This window comes from Aquarana catesbeiana, linkage group LG02, assembly GCF_042186555.1.
Source record: "Aquarana catesbeiana isolate 2022-GZ linkage group LG02, ASM4218655v1, whole genome shotgun sequence".
Classification (NCBI taxonomy): domain Eukaryota; kingdom Metazoa; phylum Chordata; class Amphibia; order Anura; family Ranidae; genus Aquarana; species Aquarana catesbeiana.
In genome coordinates, this window is record NC_133325.1 from 145746749 (window position 1) to 145764955 (window position 18207).

Below are 18207 nucleotides of genomic sequence, written 5' to 3' on the forward strand. Positions count from 1 at the left end.
CATCTGGTAAGCTCCCACTGAGCGGGGTGATGCACTTGCATAAGTATAATTGTCCTCATAGCTTTTGAATTGTATTACGAAAATTGGAATGAGCACTTTCTGTACCCACTTGGAATTGGGACTCTCTCTCTCTCTTTTAAGACTTTTAGCACACTTTTTTTCAAGCACTATATGCATATAGTATACTTTGAGAAGGCAATATCTGGAAGTGCGCACGGAAAATAGTTTTGTTTTCTTTACAGGAAATTCAACACATGTGGTTTTGCTGCTAGTATGGGATATATGTTGTGAAGATAATATCTGGAATTGCACACTATACGATACTTAGAATGTTTTTGTCACAGTATTACATATGTATGCGGTGCACATATTTTGGAACAGTAAAGAAGATCAACTGCAAGGAGGTCACAGGCAATATTCAAGACTAGTCCTGGAAGAATATATTTTACTGGCAAAGTTGATAGGACAGGCCATATACTGTAACCACTCCCAGCTTCCAATAAAGCTGACTATAGAATATTTTTTTTTTTTTATTCTACCACAGATGAGATGGATGGAAGAATCCCCCCAGGGACATTGTATTCTGAAAACAGGACTCACTGATGTCAGGATACACTGATTGACAAAAGTTTTCCCAACAGGTCTCTTTGATAAAAGGCAATCAAATGATTGACTTTTGTGGAGCAGAAACAGCCACTCACTGATCTAAATTCGGCTGGTCCCTGCTGAACCAGCCAGATTTTGTTCAGTCTACTGCCAGCTTAATCCTCAGTTTTCAGCAAGCAGAGAAAACACAAAGAAAACATCACAAACGTGAACAGAAAACCAGGTGAAAGCCTTGCAAATCAGAGAAAAAGATACTTGGTGCTGAAAAGGCCAGGCGGTACCAAATGAGCAAGTCCAGTAGGCCTTAACCAGAAAAGGAGGATTCCTATTCTTCAAGACATAAGCCTTAGTGATAACCAGCCTAAAGTTAAACTTGCATTGCGCATATTACATCTAAACAGTGTAGAGGGAGCGCAGGGGAAGGATAGACAATTTCACAATTATGGTGGAAGTGGAAACTTCTTTAGAGAGAAAGGAAGCCCAATGCCTCAAAACCACTTTGCCATTATGAAGAACAAGAAAAGGTCCCTTAAGGATTAAGCTGCTAGTTCTGTGATCTTTCTTGCTGACGTGATAGCTGCAAGAAAAAACACCTTATGAAGGTCAGCCAAGGAAATATCCTGAATGAACTCTGTAGATCAGACAGGACCAAACTAAGATTCTAAGGCAAGACAGTTGTACAAACAAGGGAGTGATGTGAGCCATCCCCAAACAAAGATCTTTACCTGAGAATGAGTATTGCTTTTCAAAAGAGAATGGCCAATGCAGAGACTTGACTCATCAGGGTACTTAAGGCCATTTTTTGCTCCAACCCATATTGGAGAAAGGACAGGTTATGACCAACAGAGTATCTTCTAGGGTGAACCTTTCATGCCTCCCACCATGTGAAGTAAGTCTTCCAAGTGCGATGGTAGCCCCCCCCCCCCCCGAGAACCCAATCTCTCAGGACTTCGGTTTCAACAGCCAAGCCTTTAAAACCAAGCAGGCTCAGTCTTTGATACAGCAGGTCCGCATGCCATGTGCTTGGCCCAAAAAGCCATGGCTGATTTTGAGAAAGCAGAAGAGGTTTGGAGGGGGGTCTTGAATCTTTTGTCCACTGGGTCTTAGGGATATCCTCAACCATAAACGTAAGATTTGAGTAAATACATGGATCCACCACTGGCACTTACCACTTTTTGTAGTAGCCTCCTTCCTTGGGTACTGCTGAGCAAACTTCTTGAGAGCAGTATACAGTTTGGCCATGGCCAGTCTTCCCACAGAACATGCTGTATTAGTGGGTCAACTGGAAAGGACCTAGAAGATTTCTGAGACTTGGGAAGAGATCCCATACTGGTAATCTTAGAGCCAGGTGGGGGTGGTTCCAGTTTCAAACAGGAACATACCTTGTCTACTAGAACTCTAATAGTTTATTTAGGTTTAAAAAAATAAAAAATAAAAAAAAAAATCAAGAAAAACTTCCCATCCTCCTGTGCGTTTTCATACTCCAAGATGTCACCTTCAACTTCCTCATCTTCTTGCCCCTCCTTAGTTTCTTTGGGAAGCAACGCTGCTGTGAAGGATGAGTCAGACAATGACTCAGCAGGTGGCGCTGACTGGTGGCGCCAATGCTGTGATCTCAATCAGTGTAGAGCTTTACTCCATCATAGAGGCTGAAAATTCCTCTGGTTAAAAAGGAAAAAGGTGTACCAGAGAAGATAAGGGAAGTGTTAGAGGTCCAGGGACCCAGGTGCAAACACTACTGAATAATCTCACCATGGGCCTATGCACAGTGTGTGCTGGTCTGACTTCTTGTCTCATTTCTCTTCTGTCGGACATCTGCTGTGAGAGTGAGGGGATCTCCAGAGGGGTGCACATAACCTTGATCAGTGCAGAAACTGTTACTGCGGAGCAGGAGGGGTGCAGCTATCCAGTGTCTAACAAATGAAGGCTGCTAAATAACTTAATGAAGACCCAGGGCACAAACCAGAGCATGGAAGCTGCAGGAGCTTTAGTGTGCTCGTCTGTAGCAAAAAAATGTGCTCAAGATGGAGCCCCATGAACAAGGGGGGAGCAGTGTGCACAGAGAGCGGGCTATTGTGAGTCCAAATGTGTTGAGGGGGCTGTTCCCCTTGCAGAAAGTGCAGCATGCTATGCACATGGCTACAACACACTGTTTAAAAAGCTGGAACCCTGCTGCCACACTGCTCCTCACTTAAGTTACTCTTGCCACCCACCCCTATACAAAAGGCAGGGAACCAACTATCCAGGGGCTACACCCAGGCTGGGACCACACAGAAAAAAGTGTAAAGCCCCGACTCGCCCCACCAGGGTACTGGCTCCTTCCTTGGGCACTCCCATTTTTGAAAATATATATATTTCTACAAAAACTTTTCTTCCGTTTTCTATTAAAATGGGTTATACTCTATACAGATTTTTCAGCATGTTGGAAAACTAATGTGTGAGAAAGAATTTCACATGTAACAGTTTTTCATGTCAACGCAATATGCAATTTTCTCCTAAATTTTTTCTTTAGTTTTTCATGGAGTAATGAGGAGTTAGAACCTCACCCTGCCTATCTATCCTGGTGACCACCACCCTTGTGACTGACGGTCAGGGAAATTTCAAAATTTTGAGTCATCAACAAAAAAGGATTAGAAATATTCTCATGAGGAAATTTGTGCAGTCTAAGAAAACTCTATACTTTAAAAAAAAAAAAGGTTGGACTTTAGATGAACTTTAATATATGCCGATCTTTCAAGTTCAACAGGAATGAAAGAATTTTTGTGCTATTCCCATTGATTACCGTTTTTTGTTATGTAATATGCAAGCATATGTATTCAAAGACCTTCCGGCTGGCTTTTCGGGCTAGGTACATGTGATTCCTTCCTAACAGAGATCCTAAACTCCAGGCCTGCTCTTTACCTGAGGCTCTAAGAAAAGTACTGGTGCCTCTAGGTCATAGCTGGTCTATGACTCATATTTCCTGAGAGGAGAGCAGAGTAGCTACACAGATTCACTTACAGCCAGAGGCACAAATCAGGTACTAATGTGATCAGTAATTATGAATCATCCAATTCCCAGACCAATCCACGGCATAGCAGTGACTCAGCACAGTGTCAGCAAGTTAACCCATTCAATGCCAGCAAGAATATTGAGTAAATAAAAAAATGGGGGTAAAGAAGAAGTTTTTATAGTTCAAAACAATTGATATTTATTTTTTACCACATAATTGGTTTCAGAAAAAAAAAAAAAAAAAAATTCTTAGTGGTAGCTATTTCAAACACTGGCTTTCAGTTCTTCAGTTGAAATGGCAGTGCGGAATTCAGTCACTGGTACAGATATTCTGTATGGAAATGGCAATAGATTAAACACTAGTAGACTCAACACCAGCGCATACATGGATGCGCACAAAACAAAAAATAAAAAAAGAATGCTCTCAGTGGCCTCCGCTTATGTCCAGGTTAAAGCTGCTCTTTCACTTTATGGAGACCCCAGATGTAACCTTGTGCTGTATGTGGGGATACAGGGATGACAGACATCCCCCGGCCCAATCAAGCTGGAAGTCACAAGCTGATCAAGGGAACTGCAGGCTTGGTTTTGCATGGTGTCTTGTGCATGTCTACTAGCACTACAGTAGTTTGAGATCAGACCTGTGGAAAGTGTTCACAGAACTCTGCAGTAAATAAAGTGGCAGGATCACCAGCTATTTTTGCAACTGGAAAACAAATAAGTAAACAGGCTGTAAAAGCCTAAAAAATGTAAATTTGTGTGTATTTTAGTACTCCAAGTTACATAGGTTGAAAAAAACACAAGTCTTAAACTCAATGCAACCAATTCAGTAAAAGCTTAATACCAGAATTCAATGCACTTTAGGGATAAGCTAGAACGTCGCCCTACAATTTCTGCTGTTTTTTTATTATTGTAGTCCGTCCCACCCCAAGCAGGCGCAATATCTGCAGAAACCTCTGCTGCCTTCCCCAACTCAAAATTCCTCCCTTGTCATATGTCACTGCATTAATCTCGGGCATGCGCGATAAGCTAAAACCAAGCCTGAACTGATGACGGTCAGCACTCTCAGAGTATTACAATGTAATACTGAGAAGTAATGCTGACAAATACGGCACACATCTCTACAGATTGATGGCACACTCAGTGGGCCATCAATCGAGATTCCATTGCACATGCCTGGGTGATATCGAAAAAAAGGACAGGACAATGTCTCCTAAATGGCACACCTAAAAAAAGTTAAAAGGCACCAAATAGTAATTCAAATTGTGTTGATTTAAATGCTGCTGAACTGACCAGGGGAGTTTACTACCACTTTAAGAGATTTGAGACTACAGACTGGAACCAAAAGCATAACAAAAAATGGATCATGACCCACATATATGGTGTTGTCTGCTTTCTTCTATGTATGAATGAGCATAGATTGTGATAACCTCTGCACAAATCACTGCGGCACAATGAAGTCTCCGAGCAATAGCAGGATTGTGCAGGCATTGCATGCACGAAAAACAAGCTGGCAGTATGAAGCCGCATTCACCAGCTCCTACACAGGATTATACATATCCAAGGTCACACTATGCAAAGAGCTGTCAGTGAAGAATATAAATATCTCTTGCAGACTAGACAACAGTGCAAAGCATGAGAATTAAATTACACTGAAGTGTCTTTCTGCCGGGAAAGGGTCCTATAGCAACAATCTCTGTGTATCCTTTGTTTCACAAGCTCTAAGAGCCCTTGCACACTGGGGCGGTTTGCAGGCGCTATTGCGCTAATAATAGCGCCTGCAAACCGCCCCGAAAGTGCCGCTACTTTCATTCCATTGTGCAAGCCCCGAGGGCTTGCACACTGGAGCGATGCGCTGGCAGGACGGTAAAAAAAGTCCTGCTAGCAGCATCTTCGGAGCGGTGAAGGAGCGGAGTGTATACCGCTCCTTTACCGCTCCTGCCCATTGAAATCAATGGGACGGCGCGGCTATACCGCCGGCAAAGCGCCTCTACAGAGGCGCTTTGCGGTGATATTTAACCCTTTCTCGGCCGCTAGCGGGGGGTAAAACCGCCCCGCTAGCGGCCGCATACCGACGGTAAAACGCCGCTAATAATAGTGGCGTTTTACCGCCGACACCGCCCCCCGCCCCAGTGTGCAAGGGCTCTTAGTACAACCCACTGCCTGATCCGGCTGTTATACTAGTAAAGAATATAATATATTTATACAGTGCATCTGGAAAGTATTCACAACGCTTCATGTTTTCTAAATTTTTTTCAAAATTAGTTTAAAATCTTTTCAAATTTATTAAAAAAAAAAAAAAAAATCACATGTATATAAGTATTCACAGCCTTTGTCATGACACGCAAAATTGGGCTCAGGTGCATCCTGTTTTCACTGATCATCCTTGAGATGTTTCTACAACTTGATTGGAGTCCACCTGTTGATTGGACATGATTTGGAAAGGCACACACCTGTCTATACAAGGTCCCACAGTGTACAGTGCATGTCAGAGCACAAACCAAGCCATGAAGTCCAAGGAATTGTCTGTAGACCTCCGAGACAGGACTGTATCGAGGTACAGATCTGGGGAAGGGTACAGAAAAATTTCTGCTGCACTGAAGATCCCAATGAGCACAGTGGCCTCCTTCACCTGTAAACAGAAGACGTATGGAACCACCAGGACTCTTCCTAGAGCAAGCCACCTGGTCAAACTAGGCGATCGGGGGAGAAGGGCCTTAGTCAGGGAGATGACCAAGAACCCAATGGACACTCTGACAGAGCTCCAACATTTTTCTCTGGAGAGAGGAGAACCTACCAGAAGAACAACCATCTCTGTGGCACTCCACCAATTAGGCCTGTATGGTGGAGTGGCCAGACAGAAGTCAATCCTCATTAAAAGGCACATGACAGCCCACCTGGAGTTTGCCAAAAGACACCTGAAGGACTCTCAGACCATGAGAAACAAAATTCTCTGGTCTGATGAAACAAAGATTTAACTCTTTGGCCTGAATGGCAAGCGTCATGTCTGGAGGAAACCAGGCAGGGAAAGATAAATGCAGCAATGTACAGAGACATCCTGGACCTCAGACTGGGGCGAAGGTTCATCTTCCAACAGGACAAAGACCCTAAGCACACAGCCATGATAATGAAGGAGTGGCTATGGGACAACTCTGAGAATGTCCTTGAGTGGCCCAGCCAGGGCCCAGACTTGAACCCGATTGAACATCTCTGGAGAGACCTGAAAAATGGCTATGCACCAACACTCCCCATTCCTGATGGAGCTTGAGAGGTCCTGCAAAGAAAAAAATGGGAGAAACTGCTCATAAATAGGTGTGCCAAGATTGTAGCATCATACTCAAAAAGACTTGAAACTAACTGGTGCCAAAGGTGCTTCAACAAAGTATTGAGCAAAGGCTGTGAATACTTATGTACATGGGGATTTTTTTATCTTATATCCATTGATTACACTGCTTGTAAGTTCGGCCATAGACAGTTCAAATCTTGGCCTGTTCAGTAGAAAGCGGCCAAGAATCGAAGCATGCATGGGCAGGCTGAATGTACCAAGTTGATCAATTAACTTAGGTACAACCAGCATGCCGGATTTTACCTGCGGTTATTGTTAGTGGCCACTGGGAGAAGACAATAGCCTGGCAGGAGGGATGCCCACATCAGCACCATGGTTGCAGGAAATTCGCTCTGTGTATGGCCAGCCTAACACAATCTGTGAAGGGGGGGGGGAGAGTCTGATCAGTTACAGGATTCTGTCTCCCCCATTCACAGACTGTGTTCACAAGCAGTGTAATCAATGAAAAAAAAATCAATAAAGGAGGAATAGAGCGGGTGTTTTCCCGTCGGATTTTCTGTACTGCTGTTCTGCCTAAAGACCTGAAGCTGTTAACCACTGCAGCACATTCCAACCATCCAGAAACCGGAAGATTTCCTCAGAATCCAGCTGCCCGCACAACGTGGGACATAATTCATTACAGGTAAGCTATGTGACTAAAGCTGTAGGGAATCTTTTTAGCTAAACGTCAGCTTGTAAAAGTGTTAGCTGGAGTTTGGCTTTAATTTGTTAGTCAAGTCCATCTAAATCTGCTAGAGCATCTAATACTACCATCTCCCAAGACTGGCAACGCTGCTGTCCAATGGTGTCTATGCTGCTCCTCCAGGGATGTGGAGACACCTTAAACAGGAAGTGTGTTACTAGTCAGATCATCAGGTAAAAATAAAGGGGAAAAAAAAAAAACGCAGCCAGCACATTTAGACCTCGTTCATACCATGTGCAGAAATGTCAGTTTTTCAACACTTTCTGCAAGGACACAAAAAACAATTGTTCTCTATGTGCCCTGTTCACACCACAACACGGGTATCACATGCAGATTTTTAATGCAAAGGAATCTGTGTATGCAGTTTTCTGCGCAGAAAAAAAAAAAAACCTGACATACCATCCACACCGATGTGAACAGAGACATCACTGACACGCATGAAAACTGATGTAAACTCGTTTTTCTGCAAGTGAAATCTGTGCAGTTTTCCTATCAGTTGTCATGTATGGTGTGAATGAGCCCTAAAGGATATTTAACTTGCTTACTGGGCACCTAAACCCCCCTCCTGCCCAGACCAATTTTCAGCTTTTAGCGCTGTCACTCTTTGAATGAAAATTGCGTGGTCATGGACATCAGAGGCGCCTGTCATTATTCCAGTGTATGCTTTAGGTTTTTGAATCCTGCTGCGGAATGTCACCGCTTTTATACAATCCTCGGTGATTCCCACACCCCTTTGGGGGTATCTGGTAGTTTTTTCTTTTCATTTTTCCTTATATCATCTAGCTATACACACTGGAACGATTCCTATTTCCATCAATTTTTCAACCTACTTTTTTGTCATATACCTATCCGGCGCCTCTGCGGTCATACTGATTTTATCCTATAACTGTCTCTGTCTGCCCCCTACAGCCATAGATGTGGTACAGTCTCTATGATCTTAATTTGGGGTGTCTTCTCCTGCCTTGGCCCCCCTTGGGAATTAGGAGAACTTTCCCAATCTGGCACAGGCCTATATCATTTCCCTGAGGAAGCCAATGTCTTGGTGAAACATGTAGGAATTGATTACCATACATGCTAATATATTTGATAAGAATGTGGTACTAGTTGGGCTTTACGTTCCTCCGCCAGCATCTGGCAGGGTCCTTCACGAGATCATGCAAATAGCGGTGCAATTTGATACCGCATTGGTATACCTCATGGGGGACTTTAACATGGTACCACTGGTGGAACTTGATCGGCTGCAATCCTCGGCTCGGGACACCCTGGACCTCAGGCAGTGGGCGGAAACTTTTGCCCTCACTGACGTCTGGAGGCACTTGTACCCGACATTGAAAGTTTTCACCTGCCATTCAGCCTCACACAAAACGCTATCTAGAATTGATCTTGTCTATGCTTCAGGCCCTGCATTACAATATGTACATGACCTCTCTGTGCTTCCCAGGGGAATTTCAGATCACGCACCATTGTGCTTGACACTGACGCTGTCTGTTCCACCAGGGACTCGCCTGTGGCGTTTATCCAGATTTTGGGCTAATGATGAGAGACTGTTGGAACCCCTAACGGCCTCTATCTGCAATTTCTGGACGGACAATGCTGAATCCGCTGCCCCTCCTGTTGTATGGGACTCATTTAAAGCTTGGAATACGAGGGGAGTATGGGCATAGTATCACTCGGCTCAAACGTGAATCTACTCGCTCCATGAGTGAGCTGGAGGCGCTGGCAGGCAGGTTGGAGGCTGAATACGTTTCTGCTCCTGGGGAGGACCGGAATAGGGCGTGGAAAAAGGCCCTGCGTGACCTATCCACCACTAGGATGGCCCAGACAGACAAGGCTTTGTTATTCTCCGCTCAACGCGTGTTCGAGCATGGTGGTAAAAATGGGAAGCTTCTTGCGTGGCTGGCTAAGGGAAACATACCTTCAACCCCCATAGGCTCCATTAGAGACAATACTGACCAGATCCTTACTGCCCCTGCTAATATTAACGACCGTTTCCGAGAATACTTTCAGGAGGTTTACTCCTCTAGAGAGGTTGCATCGGATTCATCCATGTCCTCTTTTTTTGACTCCCTGTCCATCCCTGTGTTGTCTGAGGAAGCAAGGGAGGGGCTGGAGGCTGACATCACACTTGAGGAGATACAGGTTGCCATGGGACATCTCAAGGGAGGGAAGGCCCCGGGTGCAGATGGGTTACCATCTGAATTTTACTCCAATTTTTCTGAACTACTGGCCCCTAAGTTGACTTCACTGTTTTCTAAATTTGCAAATCTGCCAGCCCTACCTGACTCAATGAATGAGGCGGTTATTGTACTGGTTCCTAAACCAGGAAAGGACCCTCTTGACTGCGCATCGTATAGGCCCATCTCGTTGATTAATGTTGATGCCAAGATCTTTGCTAAGGTCTTGGCCACCCGACTATCCCATGTAATAGAAGACCTAGTGGGTATAGACCAGACGGGATTTATGCCAGGCAAGGGCACAGATATTATTAGGCGCCTATTCCTTAACTCAGCAACATCGCATGACAACATGGGGTCCAGGGTTATTGCCTCTTTAGATGCCGAGAAGGCTTTCGACTCTGTTGAATGGAAATTCTTATGGGAAACTTTGTGTAGATTTGGATTCGGTCCTAAATTTATTCACGGAGTACGATTGCTGTACCGATCCCCCCGGGCACGGGTTCGCACCAACAATTGGGTCTCAGACTCCTTTGCTCTATTTCGTGGTACGAGGCAGGGATGCCCGCTCTCCCCCAGCCTGTTCGCCCTGGCGCTGGAGCCTCTGGCAATTGCCATTAGGAGTGCACCGGACGTTCTGGGCCTGCGGGTGGGTATGATGGAAGAGCGCCTCTCCCTCTATGTCGACGACGCATTATTGTACCTTAATGATGCTGGACCCTCTCTTCAAGCTGCCCTGCGTATTTTTGACAGTTTTGGTGGACTCTCGGGAGTTAAGATAAATTGTACCAAATCAGTCCTATTTTTTATAGATGATGAGGTTGACTCTGGACCCTTCTCCTCCCCACTACAAAGGGTTAGGGAATTTAAATATCTTGGAGTTGTGATCACTAGGAATCTCTCTGATTTTATCGTAAAAAACCTGACCCCTGTCCTGAACACCTTACGTTCGAAATGTGCTGCCTGGGAGAATCTTCCTCTGAATCTTCTGGGTCGCATTAGTCTCCTTAAAATGATGATACTGCCCAAATTTAACTATCTGTTTAGGAATTGCCCGGTCTGGGTCCCCGCCTCATTTTTTAGGGAGATTGACCGTATAGTGGGATCCTTTATTTGGTCGGGGAGAAACCCTAGGTTGGCTCGTACTACGTTATGTTTACCTGCAGACTTGGGTGGACTTGCCCTCCCAAGTTTCCAGTTATATTTTTGGGCAGCCATGTTGGTGACAGTACACTGGTGGTTCCAGGGTTCTAGATCCAATGTGGCAACCTGTCTCGAGGCAAATATTTTGGGTTCCCTGACGGACCTTCGGAATTTTCCCTATAGAGGACCCAAGGCATATTGTGAGATCCCTGGGCCTACTAGAGCAACTTGGAGAGTATGGGAAGCGGCTAGGCGCAGATACTTGAGACCTGGCCAATTGTCTCCAGCTCATCCCCTATGGGGGAACCCACGACTTAAACACTTCCGTATGATACCGGACCCACAGGTGTGGGCCAGATATGGTGTAACCTTGTTGGAACACGTAATGTCTGGGGGTCAACTGCTCTCCTTGCATGAGCTTACGGCTAAATTTGGACTGCCCCGTTGGATGGGGTTCCGGTACCTACAGCTGAGACATGCGGCCAGGGCTCAATTCCCGCAAACTCCCCTGTTACAGACGGACCCCATCGAAGATCTCCTATCTCCTGGAGACTTGTCTAAACCCCTATCCTCTCTATATAATGCGTTGCTGGGAAGAGATTCCCCTAAGATTAATGAATTATGGGAAAGATGGCGGGCTGATATCCCGTCGCTGGATAGGGAGGGATGGGAGGACTGTCTGGAGTATGGCCCGAAACTAGTGATAGCATCCAAGGACAAACTGATTCAAGTTAAATTTATACACAGGGTCTACTATACCCCGCAGAGACTCCATCGCATATTTCCTGAGAGAGACCCCATGTGTCCTAAATGCAAAGTCCATATAGGCACATTTATGCATATGTTCTGGGAGTGCCCAGTTGTTGCACTGTTTTGGACTAAGATTATAGGTGAAATCAACTCCAGATTGCAGACCTCTATTCCGCTCTTGCCGGCCATGGCGTTGCTGGGGATACATGATGATGAGCAAAGGCCATATCATCTTAAATTACTGATTTCCTTCCTTCTTTTCTATGCCAAAAAAGAAATACTCATGAAATGGATAGATTCTTCCCCTCCATCCTTTTCAGCCTGGGAGGCACAGATTGAGGCAGTAATCCCCATGTATAAAATGACATATATAAACCGTGGCTGTCCGTGGAAATTCAAAAAAGTCTGGGCTCCGTGAAAGAAACATTCAGTTCATTACGTTTAATGCCCCAATAGGGAAGGGTTTTGGAGGGTGGAGGGTGGACGGTACTTGTTGAGAATGGTACTATTAACCTTACGTATTGTTTGCGGGTTTTGCATATTAATTTCCCTATCCTCAAATATGTAATCTACATATGTAATGTATTGTACTCTGTTGAATGGTATTCTGTAACTCTGATTATCTATTACAACAATAAAGCACCACTGTTTTTGTTAAAAAAAAAAAAAAGGAATTGATTACCTGTACCACTGGCCTTCAACACCTAAGGCCTATTTTGTTTCACTCCCCCTTTTTTTAAATACTAATTTCATGTACCGCATTGCTTATATTTTTGTATGCCTGTGAATTTCTTGTCCTTGTCATTTGTTGATATATGTAAATAAAGTATATTGTCAATGTTAGTACTTAGTGTTAATCCCATTCTATTTGGCACCGCTATAATCCCCCCTACCTCTACCTACCATACTGTACCCAAATTACATTTTTATCATTTTTTTCCCCCACAAATAGACTTTCTTTTGGTGGTATTTGATCACCTCTGGGTTATTTATTTTTTGTTAAATAAAGTATATTGTCAATTTTAGTACTTAGTGTTAATCCCTTTCTATTTGGCACCGCTATAATCCCCCCTACCTCTACCTACCATACTGTACCCAAATTACATTTTTATCATTTTTTTCCCCCACAAATAGACTTTCATTTGGTGGTATTTGATCACCTCTGGGTTTTTTATTTTTTGTTAAAAAAATAAAAAAAAGACTGAATTAAAAAAAAAAAAAAAAGTTTTTTATTTTGTTAATAAATTTTGCAAACAGGTATTTTTTCTCCTTCAGTGATGTACGCTGATGAGGCTACACTGATGGACACTGAGAGGCTGCACTGATGGGCACTAATAGGAGGCACTGATGGGTGGCAGTGATGGGCACTGATCGGCACTGGTAGGTGACACTGATAGGCAGCACTGCTGGGCATTGATAGGAGGCACTGATTGTTGGCACTTAAGTAACATGGGCACTGTGGGCACTGATTTCTGGCAATTGCAGGCAGTACTGGTGGGCACGTAACATGCTGCTCCTCTTTGGGACTGACTTTTTTTGAGAAGGAAAAAAAAAAAAAAAAAAAAAAAGATTACCGATCCTCTGTTTACATCATGTGATCAGCTGTCATTGGCTGACAGCTGATCACGTGGAGAGGGGCTGGGATCTACCCCTTACTCGGATCTGTGATCACCCGAGTCTCATTGACTCGGGTGATCACAGGGCGCGCCACGTACCCCCTTCAGGGGGGCATGGCGAGGCTGCAAAGGGGAGGACGTCAATAGACATACTCCCAGCAAAGCAGATCTGAAGGAGTTAAGCTGCGGTAAATTAAATAATTTTTGGTTAAATACAGTTTTAAAGATACGGATGTTTGTTTTATTGCTTGTGCACCATATGTAAATACTTTAGTGTGCATTTTCTGGGCACAGGTTCACTTTATAATAAGCTGACTGCAGAAATCAATATACAGTATAGGGTTGCCACCTGTCCGGGGTTCACCCAGACAGTCTGGGTTTGGAATCTTGTATCCGGGTTCCAGGCCGAGTGAAACCCGGACACATTATTCAGACCAGCTGTGACTCCCCAAGTAACCCAAGTAACCAAGATAGTCACACACTAATCTGTTCGCCATTGCCATCCAGGAGCTGTGGGCGGCTGTCTGGGGGCAGATTTGGCATCACTGAGGGGCAGGGCGATGATGTCAGCAAAAGCAATTTGGCTACACCAACTGTTCAGTGCTGTACGGTATGTGCACTGCATTTCTACTCTCCTTGGGGCACCCAAAGGTGTCCCAGTCCGTTAAAGTGTTCAGGTTTAGCTTAAAAAAGAGGTGGCAACCCTAATACAGTATAAAGAACAGCAACTTAGCCATATTTATCCAAATGATTTTTCAATAGTCTGTATTCACCTAAATAAACCAGATTTCAAATGCCTTTCTACAAGTGTCATTTACCAATGCAGGTATGAAACGGTTTGCTGTGGGGCACTACAGACAACTCTCATGAAAGCTGCTGTGATAACTGAAGTCAAGTGTATCTTTATTAGTGCAGACATGACTGTTCATGCAGCTTGCAATGAGTCATTACAAAAATAGGATGGTTTAATAATACAATTTAAATTGCAAGATTCAGGAAGTATTAACAGAAGAGTTTCCATACCGCTTACAGGTAGGTTTTTAATACAATGCATGCTAAATAGGTTAGACCTTCTACCATTTTTCTCCATATCCTGGTTGAAAGACAGCGATCTCCTATACATTCAGAAGACTTTCCTTGCTTCTGGAATGATCAGTGCCCATGTAGAACTTCTCTTGAACATAGGCAGTAAGGGCTTTGCCTGTCCATGCAGTTGTTGCTAAAGCTGTAAAACCTGTCATTAAGTTCCAAAACTGACTTTGCTGTTGTACATTACTGGCATTTGTTACTGATATGTGTTCCCTTTCCTCCATAAAAAAAAGGAACTACTAGCAACTCGCTTTGGTTGTGATTTCAGCCAAAGGGGAAGATTGGACAATTAACCACATCCTTACCGGGCACTTTAAACCCCCCTCCTGCCCAGACAAATTTTCAGCTTTCAGCACTGACGCACTTTGAATGGCAATTGCGCGGTCATACAATGCTGTACCCAAATGAAATTTTTATCATTTTTTTCACACAAATAGAGCTTTCTTTTGGTGGTATTTAATCACAGCTGGGATTTTTATTTTTTGATAAACAAAAAAAGATGGAAAATTTTGAAAAAAAAAAAAAAAATCATGTTTCATAGTTTGTTATAAAATTTAGCAAACAGGTAATTTTTCTCCTTCATTGATTTGCGCTGCTGAGGCGGCACTAATGGGCACTGATAGGCACAGTTAAGGTGGCAATGATAGGCACAGTTAAGGCAGCACTGATGGGCACTGTTGATGAGGCACTGATTGTGGGCACTGATAGGTGGCACTGGTAGGCTGTACTGTTGGTGGCACTGGCAGGTGGCACAGGTGGGCACTGAGGAGCTGACGGCAGCTCTCCGTGATCGGGACCAATGTCCCTCTCACAGCCACCGGTGATCAGCTTTTTTTTTTCTCCTCACGCTGTCAGCGCGAGGAGAAAAAATAGCCGATTACCGGCTCTGTTTACATCACATGATCAGCTGTCATTGGCTGACAACTGATCATGTGGTAAGGAGTCAGGATCGACCCCTTACTCCGATCTGTGATCCAGCGAGTCTCATAGACTCGCTGATCACAGAGCGCGTCGCGCACGCCCTGCAGAAGGCGCGCAGGCCGCTCGGGCACGGGAGGACGTCAATAGACGTACTCCCAGCAAAGCAGGTCCACGCTGTAGCCGTCATTCAGCTATAGCGCGGATCTGAACAGGTTAAAGCAGTATTAGCCGAGGTTCACACCGACAGTGAGATTGAAATCGTGCGAGTTCAACTGAACTTGCGTGATTTCATACCCGCATGTCAGTCCGACTTTGGGGGCAATTTTAGAGACATCTGTGCGGGGTTCCTGCACAGATGTCTATTGAAATCGCACCCCAAGTCGCCAAAAGTGGTACAGAAACTATTTTTGGGAATCGGTGTGGCGCCGCACCAATTCAGACGGTGCCATTGCCGGCAATAGCCGTCGATCTGGCATGCGATTTCACATATCAAATTGCATAAATGTGACCCTAGGCTGAAACCTAAAAGCAAACATTTTACTGCAGCTTACCAATGCGTTGATATAATGGCTGCATTAGTTTGAATTTTTTTTCATCTGGTGATCCAGCCAGTAAGTCTGTTTTTACTCTAAGACTGCTTTCACACTGAGGCGCTACAGGGCTAAAAATAGCGCTTGTATAGTGCCTCTCCTGTCTCTCCAGTGTGCGCTTGCAGTCCTGCAAGCAGCATCTTTGCAGCAGCTATAGGAGCGGTGTATACACCGCTCCTAAAGTGCCCCTGCCCATTGAAAACAATGGGGCAGCCCCGCTGAACTGACGGCAAAGCACAACTGCAGCTAGTAGTTTCGTTTTTAACATTTTAGAACGGGGTGCCTTGAGATTGTGCATCATTTTAATAGGTGCTTTGACTAAAAAAAGGTTAAGAAACACTGCTCTGTACCATGTTGCTCTGTTGTCTGCAGATCCCCTGATATTCTGGGTTTAGTTGTGGCTTTGTATCATGTGACACAATGTATATCCTACGGATAGACTCTGGGCACTACAGGAAGTGGCTGTGGAAGGGACAGAGTCTAACACACCTCTTTGTAGTCTTTCAGACTCTGCAAATATCCAACTTCCTTCACAGATCTGATGGTGGGTGGGATTAAATACATCTTTATTAGCATTCAGTACCGTTACATCTACAGGAAGAGTCCAAACCTCCCAAGTCCCACCTCACAGATCACAGCATTACTCAAGAAGAAAACCTCTTCATGCACAGCCTGTTCTGAAAGCTAGCTTTGCTGCTGCTGGGCAGGATTGAACGGATCACAATTAGAATTCAATTCTGCTCAGTTACATATGCGACCAGTATGACCAGGGAGAGTCCCACCCCTCAGATCCCGCCCACCCAGAGCCCTGCTCTCTGTGAAGTGATGCATTTGCATATGAAGGAAACACCTTCATAATGACCTCCCATAGCCCTTCTTCTGTAGTCTTGCAGTAAGCCATTATTCTTTGGCATGCTGCAAGACAGGAATGACACATTTACACCTTTTACCACCCACATGAAGGCCCAGAAACACCTAGAGTAACCCTAGGACCCACTCACATCAACTCCCAGAACTGGTACAAGTGACTCCCATAGCCCATCCTGAAGCTACAGAGGCTCAATGGACCATGGGACATGTAGTATCAGGACTGCAAAAAGGAAGGAAACAGGCGGTCTGAAAACGTAGACATTCAGCCAGGAGGAGGAGTGACATCAGACACAGAAACCCGCTGTATACTGCTAAAAGAAGTAAGTTACACACAAACTGACAGCGGGGTTGTGATTTATTTACATAAACAATGTATCTGTTGAGGGAGGAAAAGTTATTTATTTTAACCAAATGACTTATTGAAAAAAAAACAAAAAACATACAGTCGGCAGCAAAGCCTTGATTCCAACATGATATAACAATATCTGCACCTGTCTGTATATAAACAAGCTTGAGCCTAGGTTCACATTGATGCGATTTGACATGTCATAATGTTATAGCCGATCAGCGTGCATATAAAAAGGAGTGAAGGTAATTTAATGCCTCAGCATTTATAGTAAAGCTTTACTCTTAAAGTGGTAGTAAACCCTGCTTGGTCATTTTTACCTACAGGTAAGCCTATAATAAGGCTTACCTGTAGGTAAAATGACTATCTCCTAAACGTGCACTATTTAGGGGATATTCACCCTTTATGCAGCCAGTTAAGTCTACCGGCGCATGTGCTCTGAAGGTTCGGAATACCTTGCCGGAACTTCAGAGCTTCGTTCCGGATCCAAGGGCTCCCGTGCGCATGCCAATCACATAGCTGGAGCGCATGAACCTGGAATAAAGTTGGGGGAAGATGTCAGCCCTCTCAGCGATGATAGTACATCGCTGGAGAGCTTCGTTCCAAGGTGGGTATATCATAATGTGCTAGTATGTGATGCATACTAGCACAATATGCCATTGCCTTGCAGGTGTATTTATTTTTTTCAACATCCACAGTTTACAACCGCTTTAAGCCGGCCATCTCAATCGTTGTGAATCTCAACCGGTTTAGCAGGCATTGGCCGAGATTTGAACCATGTATGGGCAGGCTGATTAACTTGAGTACAACCAGCCTGTCAGATTTTTCATGTGATTACTGCCAGGGACTACAGCCACTAGAAATAATAACTGTGTGTTCTCCCGGCTGGGACGGCTTTCCCTGTGCGGGAGAATACAAAAGCTATGCAGGAGCGATTCCCCCATCAACACTAACTGTGTTGATAGGGGAATCGAGCGCTTTTCTTCAGGTAAGAAAATCGCAACATCTATGGTCAGCTTTAAAAGACTGTGTGCATTCTGCATGGCTGATGTATGCAAATTGACCTGCTAACTGATCAGACTTGGC

General features: G+C 44.4%; 1 protein-coding gene across 2 annotated transcripts in view; it reads right to left on the reverse strand.

Annotated features, from left to right (window-relative positions):
* ATF7 (activating transcription factor 7) overlaps positions 1 to 18207 on the reverse strand; it is a 178703-nt gene that overhangs the window by 35183 nt on the left and 125313 nt on the right. The gene's annotated exons all lie outside the window — the stretch shown is intronic.